This window comes from Pogonomyrmex barbatus, unplaced genomic scaffold (assembly GCF_055798465.1).
Source record: "Pogonomyrmex barbatus isolate J1 unplaced genomic scaffold, ASM5579846v1 scaffold5, whole genome shotgun sequence".
In the NCBI taxonomy this organism is placed as follows: domain Eukaryota; kingdom Metazoa; phylum Arthropoda; class Insecta; order Hymenoptera; family Formicidae; genus Pogonomyrmex; species Pogonomyrmex barbatus.
Genome location: NW_028297149.1, coordinates 8,356,002 through 8,379,457, shown reverse-complemented (window position 1 = coordinate 8,379,457; position 23,456 = coordinate 8,356,002). Strand labels below are relative to the sequence as shown.

General features: G+C 30.2%; 1 protein-coding gene across 10 annotated transcripts in view; it reads right to left on the bottom strand.

Annotated features, from left to right (window-relative positions):
* nrm (neuromusculin) overlaps positions 1–23,456 on the bottom strand; it is a 162,461-nt gene that overhangs the window by 73,997 nt on the left and 65,008 nt on the right. The window lies entirely within an intron of this gene.

Genomic DNA, 23,456 nt, shown 5'->3' with positions numbered 1-23,456 from the left:
CAGGATGACTCTTCATTCGCTTATCTTTCTTCGAAGCGGTTTTTCGAAGAGAAAAATCCATCTCTCTCGTCATTTCGCACTTTGTGCAAAAGTCATAAAGAACTTTGCTTCTTTTTTTCGCGAAACTCATCCGCAATGTTCCGCCCACGAGCAAGCGCTCGAAACAATTAACATTGTTGAGATACTGAATTGAGTTTTAAAAGCATTGCGAAAGGAAAGAAAAGATTATTCTACATTAGTGATATTACACTCTTTATAATCACGAACTCTTTTATTAACTTCATTTGACAATATCAATCCGTGTTTTTAATTCAAAATTAATTCGACGAATTACATTTAAATGTAGGAGGTATTATATTTTCTACAGTTTCAATTTCTATTGTTTAAAATAGAACATAAATAATTCGATGAAAACTCTGTTTTAACAAAATAACTGTGTTAAATCATTTATAAATCGTGAAACGCGAGAGTTAATTAATTACATACATTAATTTGTGTATTTCTTTCTTTTAACAGACAGAAATAAAATTATACAAAGTCTTGAAAAAACAAGTTATCAAGTTACTAAACTAACACTGTATTTTGTAATAGTATTAATTATTTTATTGATATTTATTGAGCTTTTATGAAACTACTTATGAATCTAAAGCGGAAAAATTTAAACGATAAATAATATGGGTAACATGTATTTATAATAACTTTTCGTATCAACTGCTGTTACTCGCGAGAGAACATATGGCGCACTAATAATCAAATATAAAAGGATTATGATTTATGGGTATAAATATTTATAAATATAATTTATCCGTTCAACATGAATATTCATTTCTGTTGATTAAATTTTTATGACCTTAGTATAATTTAAATAATTTAAGTTTTCAGGTGCAAACATTCAGGTGCTAAGAAAAATTTCAATGAAAAATTCAATGAAAAATTGATTCGGAAATTTGCGCCAAATTAATCCTACCTGTCTACATCATTTACATTATGTCATTATCTCGCCGCAGCAATTCTCGCAAAAGTTTTTGCGTCAGCATCCGCAAAGTGACTGTGCAAATTAATGAATATTGCATAAAGAGATTGATTGTATGTGCGTGAAGTTATTATAGTATGAAATATTAAGTTAGGAGAAAGATGAAAGTTAAGTATATGCATTCTTAATTAAAATGTAACTTAGAATTTAATAATAATATTAATATCTTACAAGGAAATAATTCTGTGCGCTGTAAAATTGTAATAATTTTATCGCACGTCAAATTAAGTCAGTCACATAAAATATTATATTTTTTTTAAACTAAGCTTAATTAAATAAAAGAGTTAATTCGATATAGAAAATATCTTCATTATTGAGTTTTCACATTAAAATATTTTTTTTGGAAATCTCTATAGAAATATGGCGATACTTATGCGTTAAACGAGCATCTTGATGTGCCATGAAAACTGTTTGAAGTATCACGGTGGAAATGCTGTTTGCATTTGTGAGCATCCGTTGCATTTAACGCCACTAATTAGTAGCGCCCGTAGTTAAACTTTGCTACGTATGCATAAAGTTTTTACGAGCGCAGAAACGGGCTCTAACAATGATATTATTGTACTTGATAGCACTTATAGTTTCCGTCGGTTTTCGTTGATCGAAACTTCTTGCGGGAAGGGAACCATGCAAGTATGATATTGCGAAATACTGTATATACATTTCGTCGTCTTTCGCAAACTTATTAATAATTACTCATTAACAAATAATTGTCAATCGATAGCAAGATTTAATCTTTTAATTACAGTAAATCATTTTTTTATATAATTTTTATATAATTACTGACAGTCAAGTTTAAAATAAAGTAAAAATATTGTAGGTGTCTTCCTTACTGTGATTTTATTACAATTTGTAAAAATGGAAAATAATAAAAGTTATATCAAATAGTTATGTTAATACGTTGGATTAAGTAAGCTAAACGCAACAGTTTAATCTCGAATTAATTTAGCTAAATTCTGAAAAGTGGCAAATAAAAACTGAAAAGTTTGTCCTCAGTCTATTTTTTTGTGCAAACTGTTATATTTTTTATAAGAGTACAATGTATTAGAGAAATTAAATTTGTATATTTTTAATCATTTATACAAAAAATTCTTCTCTAGAATTATCGTTCATTTTTCCTCTTCTGTACATTAGGAGAGATAACCAATAACTACAATGAGACTGTATATTGCATCGATTATCACGGCGTCTTAACGCTTCAACAATCACAATTAATGCCATTAATGATATGTTTCGTGACTAAAGCTATTAATCATTCAGAACTGTTTGATTGGAATTGGTACTGTATGTTGATGTTTAGTTATGCCATATAATCACGATTACATGTCAAAGCTCATATTGCAAAGCTTACTTTTTCTGTAAAAAGATCAGCAACGGTACACGTGTTTGCCATGAAGTTTTGCCCGATATATGGCTAGCAAGCACGATCGGCGAGTTTACAGTTAAAGGTCCGTGAAATTAGTAGCACTTCGAGATGTCGACGTGACTCCAGAGACATTAAAATGTAAAATAAGCACTATGCTTTGGAACGAGCGCCGTTGCGGAAGAGCACGTGCAGATAACGACGTTCTATCGCGGAGGTAGAAAAAGTTATCGACCTCGGATCCTCCGACGCGTGCTTAACCCATTTCGAAATTATACAAATTGCAGGCTGCATTTGCATAGAGCCGGGTCTGGAAGACAGAGTAGGCCGAGACGAGCGGACAGGAATTAACTGAGATGGAGATTTAGCGCCGTGACGAACAAACGATGCGCGTGTAAATATCGGAAATGGGAAATTTATGACATCCTCTTTATGCTGTTGCGTTTAAATAAGACACTTGAAACGAGACTCTTGTTGAGTACATAGTGCATAAATAAAAAAACGATTCTGCTAAATTGTTGTTACGTCAAATTAGATTTTTTTTTTTTAGTATGTCAAAAGTAATATAGCTAACTACATAAAATGTATTTATTAAGAAAGAAAAGAACATTTATTTCAGTTGATAATAAATCTTGCATGAATACGATTGCATATGATGTCACGTTTAGATATCATTTTTCTCATTCTGTACCGCTTCTCTCCCGTATTCCGCATTTCATGTCAGTTTGCAAAATTATTTCTATTATATTCATATTATTTTAAAATGCGCGATATGTGGCTAATAGAGATGTCAAATAACAATTAAGTAAAAATAGAAAACGATACTTGCGAAATAATAATCATGATTTATGATATGAATCTATAAAATATTTCTATATGTCTTAAAATGTCTAATATTAATATTAGTAATATTTACAACATTTGAAAAACTATTAAGATATTATTAATTAAATCATCTCGTCGGTCTACAGCTTTATAATGATTTTATGATATATTAGGTTAAAAAATAATTATAATAAAAATTATTTGAATTTTCTGAATTATTTATAGAAAGTTATTTGCATTTCTGTGAATATCCATATTCGAAGGATGTCCATATTTGTGACTAATTATAATTTTTTGGGGCACTTTTACATAAACAATTTTATTTCATTACTTTCAGAATTATAAATGTAGCCGTGATTTTTTTTCTTTTAGAAGCTTTCTTTTAGCTTTTTTTAGAAGTTAAATTATTTTGTAGAAACAATAATGATAAAGGATGCTTATATCGGACAAAATCATACGTTTATCATAGATTGTTGCAGAAATCCTATACAAACACTCGTAAGCATACAATAGAACTCGCCGCACGAATTGCTATTGTAATAGTTTCGAGGATTACTGGGATTACTAGGATTAACATTCAGAAAGTCTTTCGGGATTCTATTGAGTTGAAAGGATAATATGAAAGTTCTGATTTGAAACGTGATGGAGGTGAATTTTTCTTGTCTCTATGCGTCTGAGCGAGAAATTCAATTTCTGACAAGGTTACCGTCATGACAGAAGTTTCTCGCTCTCGTTATTTTCAGAATACAGCTTCAAATACGAGTATAATTAAATTTATCGATCGCAATTCCGTATTCAAAGTTTTTTAAGATCAACTGTCCCTTTATTAATATCTAAACGTTCGATATTAGATCTAATGCTTTTTTATTATTCATTACTTTCACGCATGATCAAGAACGTAACTTTAGAGTAACCTTATATCACGTGCATACGCTATACCTTGCAACATAACTTTTTTCCATAAAAAGGATAATGAGACGCCCTTTGATAGCGACGTCGTAGGCTTTTCCCCTTGTCTTTAATCATTGAACTTTTGCAAAGGCATATAAGAGTCTATTATATATTGTGTTATATTAAGTTGCTGTCACATGGGATATGTGCGTATCCGATAGAAGTGCCGTCAGAAATTAAGTGGCTGCGTGTACTTTTGCAAAAAGAGTTTATGGGTGTCATAATGAAAATTAATAGTAAAATTGCTGTTCAAAGGGGAAGCATTATGGTCTATTCTGGGATAAATTGGCTTGCACGCTTTGTGAAAGGTCGCGACATAAAAGCTTTATTACATATTTCAATGTGGTAATGAGATAAAATTGGGAAAACTCGTGATAGAAACCCAAGAAAAGAAAGAAAAAAAAAAGAATAAAGATTTACATGCAGTCTACAATCAATTAACTTCTTTTTCAATATAAATTCTGAGATAATTTTCAAATTACATTTTACAATAAAATTTAACGTAATAGTACTTTTAATTTAAGCTCTTTGAATTTTCACACACAGGTGATTTAAGATAAAACATTTTTGTTCTATTGGAAAAACATTAGTAGTTAAAACAACGGTCTTGAGATAAATCCCAGTGGAGTATTTCACAAAATTCGATGGAGCGTAAATGTTCCGATTTGTTTCGCCATCATAATGCATTATGGTTTCGAAATAAATTAGTCCACTTGTGATAGAATTAACACGTCGAATAATACGTAATAAAATTAAAATTGCCGACATGATCAATTTAATCGCATTAACGATCGTAAAGCGAGACAGCTATTAAATAGCGTTTTACATTTATATGAACATTAATCTATGGTAGTAATTACTATATGGACCTGCAATATATTAACTTATACACTAATAGCTATAAACGTTAGCCACATTCAAAATTGTTTATTAAAATATTAATATCAAATATTAAAATATTTTTATTTAATTTTATGTTGATTATTTATGTTGTTTATTTTAAAATATGGCTTTTTTTCTCTTTTTCTCCTTTTTTGAAAAATATCAAATGAAAATAATTTTAATATATTGTGCAAAAGGAACGTTTTACAATTTTGACCACAGTTTGTGCAATATGTTATAATATTATTTTAATTGACAATGTTATGTAGTATTGGTTATAATTGTTGGTAATAATAGTGCGAAAGTTGTTCAAGAAATGCGGAAATATACGCGGAAACATTAGGAGTTCCTGTTTATTACATGTTACAATTAAGGCCACTTAACAAAATGTCACAATTATAGTTTGACCGACTCAACTATTCTTTGTAACTGCTTTGCAGCAAGTAAGAGATAATCTACAGTTATCAAATGACTATAGTTATCAAACGAAATAAACGTTTTTTTATTAGTTATTATTATATTTTTAGCGATTATATTAAGTATTTTCTCAGTTTCCTATCAATTATAGTGTAAAATAATTTAAAACAATATTTTTAATAAATATATACATACATTTCTGTTCAACTGTTTAATCTATTCAAATTTCTATAATATATCTATAATATATCTTATAATATATAATAATTATAATATATCTATAATAATTATAATTATAATATATCGTATAATATATAATATATAATAATTATATAATATATAATATATTTCCTCCTTTCATGTAGAGCTTTTGCTACATTGTTTTTCATATTCTCACAAAGTTTATTGTTCCCAAAAGACCGCCATGTTCTACGAGAAGTTGTATTAAGTTTGATTATCGATTTGTCTGAGGACATCAATTCTCCGCCATTTTAAAAGTAAAGGCTTAACGCACACTGGTCTATGTCTCGAACAATGGTATACATATATGTGAGCTGAAAGTCCCTTAAGCTTAGACTTAAGCTTCAGCGGAAAATCCGGTTTTCAGAGACCCGATCAGTGGCTTAGATAGTGTAAGTGTGTCCTTTTCTTTTTTTTTCTATCAGAATAGTTAAATATGACAAAGGAGATAAGTCCCAAGCGCGTTGTGTTTTCAAAATAATCCTAAAATATTTTAATATAATGAATGTAAAATGATTATGCATTCTTGTGATAAGTATCTAAAATATGAAGAATATACTAAATACGCAGTTTATAATATTTAATAAATAATATATAATAGATGCATTACTGATTGTATAAAACATATTAAATAAATATGTAAAATAAATTATCAGCGGCAATAGCGTGTGATATTTCTCTTCACACAAAATAAGCGTTTTCTGCAAATATCATCTCTGCAAAACGTAATATAGCTGTGAATTATAAATTCAATGACCTAGTTTTAAATCACAAATGTCGGTTCATTTTATGCTTAATTTGCATCTCTCATGGGTAGTACATCTTAAAGCAAAAGCTGTGGTCCACAGAGAATTCCGCTTAATGTTCTCCCCAATGATTACGATGTCCATGTCAATCCTTTGAAGTTATTTCACATAACATGCGTGAACTATAAGTCGCAATATAAGTCTTATACTAAATCGATCAATTCCCTCGTGTCATGTCAATTGATAGTTATAATATTTCTCATGCAATTTTTATAAGAATGATATAATTATTTCCGATTGATTAAAAAATTGAAAACAAAATCTTTAAATCTAAAAGATAAATAGAATCCGGATTTATTTCTAAGTGACAATTTTACTGTTGTAATGTTTGAGTCTAGATTTTTTGAATTCCATTGATTATACAATAATATCTTAACAATTACATTATAAAAACTTTTGAAATAATTGAAATAATCAAAAACTTGAATAACTGTCAATCTTCATTGCGGTTGCTTCCAGTTGGATATTAAAAAAATTAATAAAATTAAGATAATATAAATTATACAATATGTGTATTAATGTATTTATTATGTGTATTAATTTATATTTTAACATATCGCTGTCAACATTTCTAGGTTCTATGAAATATTATGATAATCAAAAATGTTTTATCAAAGTGAATCAATGTGTGTTTTCGATCGACGTGTATAATACAGTACAACATATTTGTGTCGACACATATGTATTATTATTATACGATTTTACATATTCGCCCTGTAATACATATGGCTGTTAAAATAGGTTCTATTTATCCCCTTCAATCGATAATACAACTGACATATAGCATACCATTTTTAAAAATAGTATTTATTAATAAGTAATATTATTCTTTAATCAGTCCTTTATTGGTGCTTTATTCAATTCGATCTCGACAATATCAGTAACTTCTCGCATATATATCGAAAGAACTTATCGTAACGATACTCGAATAAGACATTTCCGCACCATTTAGAGCATTAGAATGAGACTTGAGCAATCTGTTTCGAGCAATGTCTTTGTTCGGTCTTTAAAAAGAAATACGCATTGCGTGTTTAACGGGAGCTAGTTTTGTCCTAGTTTTCTAACTATACGCACTTTAGAAAGTTTATGGGTAAGCATCATTGTAAAGAACGTACACATAAACAACTTGCTTGTACTGCTGAAGTCGAAGGAACTTTTGCCAACAGAAAGTCCCAAGCCGTGTAATATATGCCCTCGGAATTAATTAAGATTTGAAGATAGTCAGGATAAGATTTCGACTTTTAACTTAGGAAATTTACAAACATGGTTTGAAGAACTATTTTCAAAGGAAATTCTCAAAGTAAAAATGTAACTTTAAACGGCAAGCCGAAGAATATCAATGAAGTTTCTTCGGAGAAAGACAGCATCTTTTTAGTCTAGAATGCAAATTATAGTTTCATTTTCAATTTGCTCCATTCGGTTAATTTTAAAGATCCATTCGGTTGCTCCATTCGGTTAATTTTAAAGATTTAGAATTTTTTAAAGATTTTTAAAGATTTAGATTTTTTTAATAATCTAGATAACAACAAACTTTAATATTGTACAAACTTTAATATTAAGATATAATATTAAGATATTTTCTTACAACTTCTGTGTAGAAATTCTAAGGAAACACAATAGATATGTTTTTATATTTCAAGCTTCTGTAGGCATGCTTACCAATTATTATCTGTGTAGTATTATTTGCAATAAAATGCTCATTTAAATGTCTTTTTTCAAGTCAACGCATTTACGTGACACTTTGAAATGCGTTAAGGTCGCTTTAAACGTGAAATTACATTTTGTAGAACAAAAGAGAACTCAAAACTTTATTTAAAAAGACGTAAAATTGGTACTTCAGCAAATTACAGTAATACTAGATTTAATAAATTAATTTATTAACATTATGTTGCTTTTGAAAATCAGCAGCTTCTTATATTATCCATGATTATTTTACATTACAAATTCATCGTTTTTTATTATAAAAATTAAATCTCACATTTCAGTTTCGAGAAGGCGGGCATCATAATTTTCTCAAGAAAGTTTTTAATTCCAAATTCACGAATAATCGTTACATAGTAATCGTTATCCGCGGTACGTAATTTTGCTATTTGTCGGTGTAAGATTGACCTCTTCTACTTACTTACTTACTACTTGACTCTTTTCCCTTTAAGATCTGCGTTGGCAAGATGCGTGAGTTGCATTCACAGTCGAGATTGGAAGATTCTGCTTCACGGTATATGGCGGTGACTTACGAAGACATCCCTGACGAGCATATCAGATAGATATTTTAGCGCCTTCGGGCTTGAGAAGTGGCACCTCTTGCAGTATTACGATTTTCAACCATCCGATACCATGTGGCTTTTGCATTCTCGTAGTCGAGCCATGAACGAGAAACAGCTTTGCTCAAGTGTAATCGGATTAACTTGCGATAGAATATAAGTTTTACAGAATACGTGAATGTATATCGCGAAAAAATAAAAGTTTTGAAAGAAGAAATTTTTGTATTGAATTTATATTATTTATATTATCGTAAGTGTATTTAAATTTTAGACGAGTAACAAAAAAATATAATTTATTTAATTTATTCTAGTTAAAAGAAAACAAAAAATTTACCAATGTAGATATATTTAAAAATGAAGAAAAGAAAATGAAGAAAAAGCAAAAAAAAAATGGAATAGTACAATTTTGTGATTGCTATTCATATTTGAATTTCTGTGAACTGTAATAAGTATAAATTAGATTACGATTTCAATCTTGATTTTTTGCTAAAACTCATTCGTTTAACTGGATTAAGGATGGATAAAAGTATTCAGGTCATGGTAGGGCATGATTCTAACAGAGTCCGCCTAATTATGTAAATGACGTTTCATTAAGGGTGCAATTTCAACGATTCACCGTTCCTGCAGTTTTGGCGTATCTGATATTACAATTTTCACACCTCAGAGATTTGCTCGCTATTATGGTTGCGTGGATGGTACGGCAACACAGCTGCCGAAGACTTTTGTACTGTACTTCCTCCCAACACATTTTCGACTTTCAAATGCATGTTCGTGTCCACCTTCGTAAGCTGCGTGGGACAACGTTTTATCCCTGAAATAGCCGCGGGAAAGCAAACCCACGTTGACGTCGCGCGATCAAACCGCATTCTCGTCTTGAAATTCTGTACAGCTGAGTTTCAGGATTTGACGAATATTCGTAGCGCTCACGTTTTTACCTTGCGCTCGTGCTTTTTTTCTTTGTCGAGCGCTTGTTCCGTCAACGTCGAATATATCTACAAGTTATATTTCATCGAAATTTCAACGCATCATTTGTGCCAACGGAAGCATGTGATTTCTGCATATATGAATTTTCAATTGTAAAACTAGTCTAATATTAATATTAAAAAATACAAATTTCTTGGCTATATTTTAATCTTAGAAATATTTTCTTTTCTTTAATTATTAATATTTATACCAATAACATTAATATTCTGATTAAACGTTTTAATTTTATTTTCTTCTAAAAGACGTAGTCTTTTAATATTTATCATCAAATATTTACCGTTTTACTTCGTGTTGCCATAACGTAAGTTTGTGAGATTGCAATCCATACGATCTGTCTTGCATACACTTTCTCAAGCTACACTAGTTTCACGTATGGCTTTTGCATAAAATATATGTATTTCGAGCGTTTTCGAAAATTATGTGAATATATTAGTACATTAAGTTTGTCAACTTATAAATACCGTATCATATAGCTTTTGCATCTCATTTCTTTGTCGTTCGGTCGTATAGTTTCGTCGGTATTAATGTGAAATTTCTTATTCAACACGCGAGTCTTACTTGCGCAGCACTTCTCCCTTTCTGAAATACATCGCGCTCTTGCAGGAATCTTGCAAGGATCTCAGAAAACAAAGGTACTGCGGCTTCGAATGGAAGCCACCATCGTTATGTGGAGCTGTTGAAGTGGAATTAAAGCGCGATATAACATGTCGTACATCATTAACGTTAGTTCTCGAATTTCTCACTAACTGATGGCGCTTATGCTGATTGCAATGCTATTTATTAGTAAATTACCACAGTTTTGCAACCAAAATTTGCAACCAAATCTGCATGAATTATAATGTTAACGTGGTATACGATTGCCGTGAAATAAGTACATGCATGTTCGTCAATATTATATATATATATATATATATATAATATATCGATCTTCCACGTAAAAGCAAATTGTAATTCCACTCTTCGAGCAAATATAAAGCAAATATAAAATTTGTATCAGAACTCAATTACACATCCTCGTTATTCTTTAATGTCAAAAGTATTATGTAGCTTTAGTTCCGATTTCATGCAATAAAACAAGTTATCTGTCAAGATTAAATTTGTTCTTGCAAATACGAATTTACTTAATTGACATGTAATTCTTTCCTCGATTTCTATTTATTTATAAAAGCAGTATGCGAGATAAATTTCATATTTACAATTATATTTATATTTTAATTAAACTAGCTAATGAAAGATGTACGAATTCATTACAATACTTACAAATATCGCATCTATCAATGTGTAGAATAAAATACGTATGTGTGTACGATATATATGTGATTCATTTAGTAAATCGTCGGCATTGTTAATAGATTCCCATCATAGAGACATACTGTGATCAATAGATAGTTTTCTCAAAAAACATTACTCGGATCTCACCAGAATTTCAAACAGAATTATTAACATCCTATTATTTGTCACTAAGCCAATCTTTTGTTTTAATTTTAATTTTAAAAATTCTAACATTGTTAAATGTCATTTTAAATTTACGTTTAATTTAAATTCTTACACATCGATGAGTAATAATTAAAACTTTTTCATAGAAAAATGCACAAATCTATGATATGTGTAATATGTGTATTATATGAATCGTTTTTTGTATAAGTCAAATAAAGAACACTTTAGATATTTATTTTCATGAAAGCGGAAGAAAATAGAATTACAAAACATACCGTTTTATCTCGTATTTCACACATGTAATATCAGGAAAACTCCAAAAGATAATTATATAAAAGTTTAATTTGGAATTTTTAATTTTATGAATATTAAACATTGCAAATTAAAAACTGAAAAAATAATTCAATAGTAACTTTAATTATAATTATTTAACAATAAATTTTTTATTTAATGTTATTACGATCAAAGAACATTTTAATTTACGATGAAATATTTTAATTGTCATAATTATTTTATTATGTTAATGTGTAATAACATGTATCTTCTTAAAATTAGAATCAATGCGACAATCGATGATTTGTATTTTAATATATGATAAAATATTCGAGAAATCCTCCAAAATTTAACAAAATATTATACATAAGAGAAAGATTCATAGGTAAAGTTTTCGTTTATTTCATTAACAGTTGATTTTTCATTGAATTAATAATTGAAAAATTCCACATCTCATATTTTTGTAATATTAAAATAAATTTGATACAATAGAGTATATTTTGATATTTAAATATATTGCGCAATATTAAGGCATTTCGTAATAATTATTATATAAATTTTAACAGTAATTGCAATTGAAAGTCGTACATAAATATGTTTCTGACATGTAGAAAAAACATACAAGTTTTACTTTTTATGTACCATGATACTCGCATTGCGCGAAAGTTTTTGCTTCTTTATATAACGTGATGACTAGTGATTCTTTCATACATGGTCCATGTTCTAGAGGCGAACGGAGTCACATTGATCGTTCACAGCGGAATCCTTTCAAAGGCCAACCACGTGATATTCGAGTTCGCTACAATCCAATTTCGTTCTCGAGTGAGAGGGTTGGACATGAAAGATTCCTACAGAGTCCGCGCCATTCTCCGCTTGTAACTAAAACAAAACCCACGACGCGATTCGATTGATAAGGCTCAATACGATATCGGAAAACCAACTGCATTGCAGGACGGACGATAGACATGTCTGTCGTCTAGAACATCAATTTTCTCGCGGATAAATCAATTACTTTAATTAAAACAAAGTTGGTCTGATTATAAATTAAGTGAGACAAGGAAGATTAAACTGATTTTTTTAGATTTTATCTTTTTTTGATATTACGAGCGATCTACGATGTAATATTTCAGTTTTAGTTTATAAATATCAAAGTATCATCAAGTCAACTTGATATTCTTTCTTTTTATACCTCTCAAAGAGAAGTAAGATCTTTGCAAAACTATTTTATAACAGTTTTTAAGACCAAAAAGTGGTCGAAGGTTAAATTCATTATCGGATTGTCAATTCCTTTTAGGAAGTTTTGCACAGAAAATAATTTTAAAATAATAATTTTTACATAAAATATATATCGACGCCACAGAAAAGTTAGAAACATCTTTAGCGTGTTTAAACTTTTTATCATTAAGTATAATGCAGTCATATATATATATATATATATACATGTTTTTATGTTTTTATATTTTACACACACACACACACACACACACACACACACACACACACACACACACACACACACACACACACACACACACACACACACACACACACACACACACACACACACACACACACACACACACACACACACACACACACACACACACACACACACACACACACACACACACACACACACACACACACACACACACACACACACACACACACACACACACACACACACACACACACACACACACACACACACACACACACACACACACACACACACACACACACACACACACACACACACACACACACACACATGTATATATTTAACTATATATGACTATATATATATATATATATATATATATCTGATATTGATAAAATAGAACAGAGATTGGCTTTTCGATGAAACCACATTCCGTAAACATTCCGTTGGATTGTGATCGGTGTAATAAGCTCTTCGATAGCTTTGATCCCATCTATTATTCGCGTGGAAAAGAATGGAATGACGGCATCACGGCTAATTTCAAAGACAAGCAATTCTATGGAAAATTAATTGCCGCGTCAATGTACGCGCATCGCTTCCTTTATGTTATTCCACGCTCGTTAGACAAAATGTGTCTGAGCATGTCTCTTTTCATCAATTAATCTCTCAAGTTAAAATATTCATGAGATCGCATTGTACAAGCAATAAATCAACTTAATCTCTCCTATAAACTTTTAAATAAGCTTGAAATTTTTAATCGTGTTGAAGAGAAAGTTAGCGAAAAGTTTGAAATTTAGTTATATGATGTCCTTATTTGTCACAATAGATAGCAAAATAGTCGTTTCTGTGAATTACAGCAAAGCTCTTATGTCTAGATTAGTAGTATATAGAAAATGAATGCCACTGTATACATCGTCCTGACAGCTACAAGATATTACAGTGGTTAGACGTGCTCGGTCTCATGAAAAAGGCAAGGCTTGAGGTATATACGGTATGCAGCGCAACTAATTAACACGCTGAAAGTGAGGCTAAGTTTAGTTACCACAGATATTCCTTTGTGCTCCTATGTGACCACTAGACGAATTAGATAACTTTAATTACATTTAAATTCCAATATCATGTTCCATTATGAAAAATTCTATCATACAGATAATATATTTTACATACATGTAATATTTCATGCATATAGATCGGTTTAATCGTATTGCCCTAAATTTTCGATTCGCGCATAGAGATTATTCATAGAGATTATTCCTTTCAGAAGCATTTTAATAGTGTTTCTTTACTTTTTCTGATTCTCTTCGTGACGGCCGATAGCAAGTTTTTGCTATGTGTCCATATAACTCACATCTTTACGTCTTTCACGCAAAGAATCTCATTGAAAAGGACGCCGCGGGAGGTGCAAATCGATTTCCCATCTTTTCAACGGTACAGGATCGAAGCAATTTCTCATATCAAACGAGCAATTTCCACCTTGTTTTGATTAGCCGTTGAACGGAAACATGATGCAATTTTCGCGACATTTTGACTGGCGCATTCAATAATGGTAGCGATGTGCAATTATCTACATTGTTTGCTTCATTATTAAATCGATGAGCTAAATCGATGATCGAAAGGAGACATTTAAAGAGAACCATGACAAACAAGCGGATAGACATTATTCCGTCCTGTTTTTAGTACAAAAGGCAACGCATAGAGAGTTTGCACAAAACGACGGAACAAAAGAAGGCAATAAAATAAGGCGATACCATTTACAAAGACCAGAAAGACTAAACCTATTGCTGCTGTGTTAGGAAGATTAAATGTAAAAACTGCCAAGTGGAATAGATCTGCTTTAAATTTTCAACGCCACGTTGAGCCTCGATCGGGCTTAGCATTGCGGACGGAACACGGCTGCGTCGTAATAAATTTCTCTCCTTGGAGGAAGGTTGCTGGCACCATGTAATCCTCACCTCGATCTTCGCGTCCTAGATTACTACAATACCAGTTTAGATTATAGATTATAGACATTCGCAAATTCACAATAAAATCCGGATTGCAAAGGATAATTTTTTATCTATATTATTTTTAAATTTATTATAATATTCTATATAATGAATATTTCATATGCATGTAAATCCCGACAAATATCAATTTAACTTTTAATATAAAATTTTTAATATAAAATAGTCATAAAATTTATTCATTTTACACATTTAATGTCGCGTGATGAATAATATCTGGCGTACGATATGAAATTATTCTCTGCCTACTTTTCATTCAAGTGATATTCAGATTCTCCAATTCAATTCGAAGTAATCTTATTCGGCGTTGCACTGACAATGACAATATTCAACATAAAGTTCGTTTACATGCGATTGAAAGTTTCAAGAAAATAGCGCCATCGAAGACGATATTTCAGAATATCGAGCGTTATTTCTTAAGAAAATTCATTGCTTCGATTTCGAAACGCAGCGTCTCCGAGAAATATTGCTTTTATATAGTAAATCTGACATTATATACTTCTCCCGCAACTGCGCAACGGCTCATAAATCACAAAGCACGATTCAAATTATTTTCTACATGTTTCGCGGTTGATTTCCACCTATTTTTTTTTAATCTCCTTTTTAATCGCCTGTTGCTCTTAATTTAAACGCGTATGCATATGACACAAACAAGAATTATAAAAATTATTATCTTCATTAATTACACAATTTGAATTTTATACATTTGCAAAATTGCATTTAATTTATATTAGAAATTTACGTTAATAGCATTACAATGCCGCGATAATAAAATTCTTGAAAATTACAATTGCAATTATATGCGGAATTAGATACTAATCGAATATTGTCCCATCATATGTAATATGTGTATATCTGTATTGAAATATGGATTCCATCAAATAATCTGATAATCGGATTATTCGCTTTTTCTTAAAAATATTAAAGCTGCATGCGTCATTTGGTTTTGTGATTGTTATTATTGGTGAATTTATATCATACATTAAATTTCGATTAAACTTGACAAAGAAAAATTGATATTGGATTTGCAGTATAGAATACTGCAGTATAGAATACTGCAAATCTAAATCTGTTTCTGAAAAAATAAATCAATTATTTTGGATTTTAAATTGCTCTAAAACGGATTTCTTCAAGTATAAGATTATATATAATTGTAACGCTTATTCCTTTAGAAGATCTGGTGCTCGGTCTCTTTAAAGAATAAAGTTATTTCACCTCATGGCGGAAGTCGTCTTTCACAGTCGCGAGAAGTTCAAACTTCTCGCAGAGCTGAAATAAGAACGTATTTTCCTATATTACTATTCGAGAAAATAATATTTTATTACATTCGCGTGAACTGTATGCATACTTCACAACTTGGCGCAACTCTGTTTACTTTTGTCTTAAGATGAAAGAGAGATTATTATACATTCATAATTTTAACTCTATTAACAGGTGCATAATTAAAAATGAAAAATACTGTAGCTTTTGTTAGATAGAAAAAGAAAAGTTTTTGTGAAACTAGGAAAAAAGTGTGAGAGTACATTGTTGAAAGTAACTGAACTAGTGTCAACGAATGGAACGTTCGTAAAATTGCTATTAATTTCTCCAATTAAAATTGAATGTGAACGCGGTACATTTCTTACGATCGAGCTGTATCGTATTATATTGCATTCTTGTGTGAAATTCATCAAGAGTAAAATAATAAAAGAGTGTTATATATGCATCTGAGCACGTTATAAAATAGTTTTCAAGAATTTTTGTTCGCGAGATATTTTACAATTTGTATTATTACAAATAGTGTTAAATGTTACATGAAATATTAAAAATCAAAAAATCTCGCATTTTTTTTCTTCTTTTCGACGAATGCATTTAACTATGTATGCGTTCGCGAAAAGTGTTGACTTTGTTTTAGAAGATTATTTAATATTTTTACACGTAACGGTTTATAAAATTTTTATTTCTATTATAAGCAATATTCTGAATACACGATAAATGATATTGTGTAAATAATCCGAGTACTCTAGAAATATGTACTCTAGAAAATGTACAATTATGTTATACTTTGCAGATGTAAATATGAGAATGTCTTCATTCTGTAAAAGTGCGAATTCAATCACATATAATAAAGTTATTTTCCAAATTAGTATTTAAGTATTTTCTTCTAAAGTAATTACAAATTTCTCTGTTCATACTATTTGTCTATGAACATGTGAAAAGATACGTTTTTAGATATAGAATATAATAATTAATATAACATATAATATTTAATATTTAATTTTAGTCTAGAATATAGCATATTAAAAACTCGTGAAAATCGGAAAATCGAAAACACACATATGTGTGTTTTCTTGTGAGATATTTGCAAGGAAATTGCACGAAATTGTTTGGAAAAATTCTTTCGCGCGGGTTCATTCTCGCTGTTGTAGCGTCTGTGGAAACGAATAAAGAATCGAAGAGATGTTCTCGGTGACACACGATCCGTTCGAGAGCGTTCGGAAAGGTACGCCAAAGTGCAGGAATGCGAATTCAGGGAAAATATCGCGAATCTCGCGCCGAGAAACCACGTACGTTGTATCGAGTCGAAATTTTCCGTTCTGAGAAAGCGTGCTCATTTCCTTTCGCCATCGTCCTCACATCGCTCCCATGGCGCCGCGTTTTTCTGTCAGCTAATACAACAGCTTGGATGCAAGAATCCTGGTAATATATCGTCCTTCTTGCGGCAGTACTTGATAAGTTCAACGTTGTAGATTCCGGGAAAAAGTGCACTTTTATATAAATGCAAATCGCGCTCAGCAGATGTCGACGCGATTAACTCGGGTGCTCTGAATTTCGAAAAATTGATCGCAGCAGGGCAACGCTTTGGAACGCATGATGTAAAATAAATTATTAATGAAACAAGTAAATATCTCAAAATATTCAAAATGTAACTATCGATTAAATGTACGTTAATCACGTTTTTGCAAAAATATAATAAAATATATATAACGGTATTTTTTTCTGAATATACCATATTTAAAATCGATTTTTTTAAATTATTTAAAATTTTGTTTCATTTCTCATCAGACACTATTAACTTCGTTTTTACTCTTCTATTATGTGTGTGTTATAATAGAAAAGTATAATCCCTTCATATTTACATAATTGGATCAATAATTATAAATTAAAAATGGAGCACATTTACATTCTCATTTATAATCTAGAAATAGGAATATATGTAATATATATATATATATATATATATATATATATATATATATGTGTATATAGGAATATAGAAATTGTATATAGGAATTTCAGTCTAAAATAATGTTACTTTAATAAGAGCATCAATCTCTTTAACAAGGCAATTATCTGAGTCAATGACATTAACTGAGCGTACGATCAAACCCGTATGACACTGAGTAAGATGCCAATTAATCGATGCATGTTGTGAGAGATAAGATCACTATACTGCAGTAAATTTCCGTGTTATCATATCGTGTGAAACTTAGAATTCAAATTAACTCACATCTGATGAGTTATATTTGAGTATAATCTGAAATTAAACGTTGAATTGCACTGCATCGAATATTTTTTAAGTAAACAAATTTTTTAACTAAACAAAAACTTCTGCTAGAAACTAATGAAAAAGAACAACAGATTCGCTCATATCGCGATAACGATCAAAAAATTGGAAGAAATCAAAGTGTTTCTGTTTAATACTTTCATATAAACAAAATTTATCAAATTCAAATTGTATGAAATCTTTCGAAACAAAGTGTCTGAATTCTTGCAGTAAATTTCTAGTTTTTTCGCCATAAATATTTTAAACTTAATGTAAATAATTAATTTTTAATTTTAATGATCATAAAATCTCAATTGACGTGTTCTTAAATTAAGTTGTTTTTGCATATCGATATCCTAGATCTCAATTTATCGAAAAAAAATCAATATTAATTAGTTTTATTTTGTTTAGAAGTTGTCATAAATATTACACATGCTGAGAACTTATTAATATTTAATTACATATGAAATTCATAAGTATTAAATTTAGACAATGCAAAAGATAATTTTGTCTTTTGCATCAAGATATTTGTAAAGGCATTTCTTCTAGCACGTTATCACGCTGACTGTACATCGTTATATTGAAAGGTTTCAAACATGCCTGCGATCTTTCAAGCGCAGTCATTCGCGTATTATCTTCCTGTTTAATGGTAAGAGACGGAGTACAATCACGCAGTGATATACACACAATTCCATTAATTCCATAAGGGGAAGTAATTATTACGGAGGAATATAGTCGAATGTCTTCCACTTCATGCAATTAAGGATAGAACTTTGAATTACATCGCGTTTATGTGCGATACAATGAAAGTGTTGTGTTTATCTCTTTTTCTCTCAATGGCATTGTCAGACAATGCATTCCGTGATGTATAGAATAATTTAATTGTGTTTTAATAATTAATATTCTATAATAATCATTGATCAATTATATAGCTACAATATAAGTATTGTACACGCAGATATGCGTGATTACGTATAATTAAATAATTATATAGCGTATATAATAATTATATATGTAAGTATATGTGTATGTGTATTGTGTATCTTAATCAAATATAAATTTCCACATTTATTATTTAAATTATGCTATGTAACGGAGCTGCGCTCACAACATAACATAGATTGATAAAATTTCGATAAAATTTCCTTTCGTTTTGCTAGCAATATTAACTTTGGGTAAACTCTCATTTAGGCATCAAATAATGAACGTGTAATCGTACATGTATGTAATCATTTATATGTCAATATCAAATGGATATATATTATCTTCCAATTTTACATTGTTTAATTGTGAAAATTTCACTGACATTTCTGTTGTGATGTAACAATTTCTTTTTTGATATAAATCAAAATTTATATAATAATTTTTTGTGAGAACTGAAAAATATTCATGTACTATCAGTAATCGCTATTGTAAACACAGATAAAATCATTTTTCCAAAACAAATAAATGTACTGAGAATCGATCGACGTATCAAAATTATGTGTATACATATATACATATAATTTGGAAATCCAAATAGTTATCAAACATACATACATTTTTTAATACTAAAAAATATTAAAAGCTTTTTATAAATTTTTCAGAGAAGAATTAGAATATGATGATCTAGTTATTATTTTTCACTTGAATTTCAAAAATTATGTACATAGTTGCATCAGAAATCCATGTTAATTCGCGATTTTATCTTACCTTGGATCACGGCATTGTTTTGTATCGCAAATAAAATTCGATTAATCCCAGTTAGCGGGGGAACTCACAATAGTCGATATATCCGGTACCAAGTTGGTACGGGATATATTGTGTACTCGACCTAGCGAGAAAGCTTTGGGATTTGCCCGGTTGCAAATTATACATATCGGGTATACCGGACACAGGTTTCGTTAGATTCAACGTTATACGTTACGCGTTATAGGACGCTTTATCCCGTTGACGTCAGCGTTTCGCGATGACTGCTGCGAATGAACCTCTGCGGCGTTTTATGGAGCGATATTCGGCATTCTAGCAAAATATTAGTGTACGCGGGATGGCATTGCATGCCGCTGGGTCAATGCACTTTTGGCACAATCGCCCTCTCTCTGTGGGAGATCGTTATATCCGTATAGCACATATATGTAGGAAAGAGAGAGAGAGAGAGAGAGAGAGAGAGAGAGAGAGAGAGAGAGATCAACGAGACTGACAATGAGTAAGTATGCCTCGTTTTGGCGGTCGTGCAATGTTTGCTGTGCATTTGTCGTGAGAGCGACATCGACACCATCTTACATTGGCAATCTCGATGAGACGGAAACGATGTGTGTTTTATCTTTGCTTCAAGAATCTTCATTTCGTGAAGCGACCGTTTCATCGGAGGAATCATTTAACCCTTTTCTTCCCTGTCGCGGATAACAAGCGATTGTTTGATATTTATATTTGCACGGAAAAGAGCTTTGCTAATTAAACGTTAAGTAAATACAATTATTCATATTTTGCTATTGCTATAGCGTTTAGTACGAAAAAACTGTTGCAATCATAAAGGATTTCTGAATTAAACCAAGCTAGACATATATTGTGATAATCTGATTATTAAACTTTTAATAAAAAATTAATAATAAATATATCCTTCAATCATATTTAAACTGAAATTTGAAAAATTAAAAATCATAAAGAGAAATATTGTAAAGACAATATAAATGCAACACACACACACACACACACACACACACACACACACACACACACACACACACAATTTAATATAAATAATAAAATAAATATTGCTGTATTCATGTAAAAGCAAATATCGATTTCATTCTATAACAGCTCAATCAAGTTATCGATGTCAATGCAATGGAAATCCCATCGGCCCCATGAGACGACATTTCCTGATGAGTTATTTCGTCATAACTGTGTAGCTTGGAGCAAGTATTAACATGAAAAAAATTTGTACAAAAATCCAGCCTGTTCTATCAACGAAAATAAAATAAATACCGCTTAAATATTTATACTCAATGTTTTTTATTTTATTGATGTCGATGTACAATTGTTCTTTAGATATTACGTTATCAGGTCTTAACTCTCTTTTATCCTGTTTGACAAATGAAATTCGAATGATTTTCCAAATGCTTTCGCTTCAACAAAGTCGATCGGATGACCCACATTTCGGATTTTTAACAAAATGCATTGTGAAACAGACAAACGCATCCTCTTTCTCTCTCCATTCCCTCTTTCTCTCTTTTCTATTCTCTTTTTTTCTCTCTTTCTCTGTCTATTTTTCTGGTGTCATATGCTCCAAGATGAATATTTAAAAATCAATATGTAGCAATTTTATACGTGCGAAATACAAAAGAATAAGGTACTCTAAGTAGTACTAGTTTAGAAAAAACACGTACAATTTATCAATAAAATTTCTAAACTATGGCAAGATATCAAAAAGCGAGAAAAGAAATATTATACTTTAAAAACAGCATATGTCGCTAAAGGGCGTAAATTTTCTTTCGAAAATGCAAAATCTTTTTAGCAGAGTTAAAATTAAAATATTATAATACAAGATAATGGAAAATATATTTAGTAACTTTTATTTAAAAAAACACGATGAAGACTAATTAACTAATTGTAAAATGCGCATTTTTTTATATCTTTTTGCGAACAATGGAGAACCGACGTTGAGACAATTATCGTCTCTTACTTTATTTTAGCCTGTTTGTTTGATAAAGGAAATGTGAATTTACTTACAACGTCATACTGAATTACTTCCTACGTTTCAATAGGTCGATTTCGTGATTACTTTTCATTTAAATAAAATCGGTTTGATCAATCGGATTGCTTTGAGAACTCGACATTATTGCACAAGTGTCACTAGCTTTTTCCTTTTTCCTTTAAATATCTGCCAATAATAGGTAAGCTTTTTGTGCTAATAGATTGAATTATTAATTTCTGTGTAAATGGCATTTTTATTAATGTGTCATCAAAGATAGAAAAAAAATATATATCTTTTATATCTCGGTATTATATACAGAATTTAAAATATGTCCAAAAGCTTGTAAATTAAACATTATAATTTCATAAAATAATTGTTTCAAATATATAATAAAAATAAAGATAATTATATATTTTTCGCATTTCTCGTACATTTAATATTTTGTATACATCCTTTATATGTATAACTGTTGCACTAAATAATCTGCCTCATATTTACAAATCACTATTATTATTGATACTGTTACGATATTAATATTAGTATATCAAACATTTTTGGCAAATAATAACAAATAATAAAATTAATATTCCTCCTTTATTAAGTAATTAATCGTATAAGATTATCTTCGATTCACTCATAAATGGGATATAATTTTTGCTAATAATAAATTATAAATAATAAATAAATTATTAAAGCACGGATTGCGACTTTATTGTATATTACACAGAGACTACTCATTTTATAAGTGTATAATAATATTTGGATTCAGAACAAAGCTTTAGTTAATAATGAAATGTACATTTCATAGTATGCTGTTGTATCATGGATGCAGTTTATTGTTCCAAAAGAACCCGCGATGCATTAAAACCTGCTTATGCTACTGTGGTCGAAAGCACCCAGAATTCATTGCACAATTTTTATTTTTATGCAATATGATCGAGAGAACGGTAATTTATTTTAGATACCTTTCAAAAATTGATTTTATATATATATAAATATAAAATCTTATATATAATATTATTATATATATAATTTTATATATATAATTTTATATATATATATATATATATATAATACACATACACACACACACACACACACACACACACACACACACACACACACACACACACAGAGTGTCTGATTCATAATAGTACACCACTTGTATGCAAGTAGAGCGGGTCAAACTGAATGGAAAGTTCTACCACTTTGCGGTTTTTGCAATTAGTAACAAGTTATTAAAAATTGTCAAACGAGCGCGTACTCGTCCGACTTTGCCGGTACTCGACCGGCAAATATCAAACACACAGCGAGACGTAATCGCCTTTACGTTTGCGTTTG